Here is a 1,029-nt window from a genome sequence, read left to right as displayed (position 1 = left end):
TAACTTAATGTACTAAAATAACTACAAATAAAACTGAAATAAACAGTAATAAAAGCTACATAGACATATTTAAAAAAAAAACAGCAAGAGCTAATAAAAATGGCAAAACACACAACACAATTACTAAAACTTTAACTTTACATATTTTAAAATATGAAATAGATGTCAGATATGGGTGCTTATTTTCGCCATAGGATAAAAAATTATTGTGAGATAAATTTTTAAACGTGTGTGTGTGTGTGTATGTGTGTGTGTGTGAGTGAGAAACAATTGTTTACAAATATATAAACAATTGTGTATTGGACACAAAGCATTCTATTTTAAAGAACAAAAGATGAAAGTCTGTTGAAGTAAAACATAAGATCATATTTGTGAATATAATCTTTTATTTACTCTAGAATGATGCAAGAAATGTACACATTTTTATCTCAAGGTATAAAATTTTTTTCTTAAATAAGCATTTTTCATTCATACGTTTGCAGATGCATTAATCATTTGTCACAAACCCTGACAAATGGAGAGCAACGACACCAAACGAAAGTAAAAAGAGTTTGCGATACAAACCCAGCGACGGTGACCTGATTTGAGGCGAGGAAGTATTGCTCTGTGTTTGCCGTATAAAAGCCGAGTTCTCTGTCTTCTGTCTGACACAAAATAAGCATTGTTCTCAATTATATAAAGATATGTACATCAAAATATACGCTCTAGTTGAAAAAGGCCTTGGTTGAAGCTATTGGTAAAGGGTTATTGAACGTGTGCCGCTGACGCAGACTGATGACATCATATGCAGGCGTCCACGGCGGGCGGAGCGGGACTCCAGTGCACTGACAAACCTGCGAAATAAAGCACAACATCAGGCTTTCAGAAAATGTTAAAATGCAGAAGGTCTTCTGTGAGGGTTGGGTTTAGGGTTACGGGATAGAAAATACAGTTTGTACAGTATAAAAAACATTACACCTATGGGAAGTCTCCATAAAACATTGAAGTGTGTGTGTGTGTGTGTGTGTGTGTGAGAGAGAGAGAGGGAGA

General features: G+C 34.7%; 1 protein-coding gene across 1 annotated transcript in view; it reads right to left on the bottom strand.

The window, feature by feature from the left end:
* Positions 1-411: 411 nt before the first annotated feature.
* Positions 412-1,029, bottom strand: part of LOC107687258 (methyl-CpG-binding domain protein 2-like) — a 26,596-nt gene continuing 25,978 nt past the window's right edge. The window contains exon 5 of the mRNA XM_016484513.1: positions 412-833. The gene's annotated coding sequence lies outside the window, so the exon portion shown is untranslated. The remainder of the gene's footprint in view (positions 834-1,029) is intronic.

The sequence above is a fragment of the Sinocyclocheilus anshuiensis genome, unplaced genomic scaffold (assembly GCF_001515605.1).
Source record: "Sinocyclocheilus anshuiensis isolate Anshui unplaced genomic scaffold, SAMN03320099.WGS_v1.1 scaffold745, whole genome shotgun sequence".
NCBI lineage: Eukaryota > Metazoa > Chordata > Actinopteri > Cypriniformes > Cyprinidae > Sinocyclocheilus > Sinocyclocheilus anshuiensis.
Note: the sequence above shows the minus strand (reverse complement) of the source record. Positions and strands in the feature narration are given on the sequence as shown.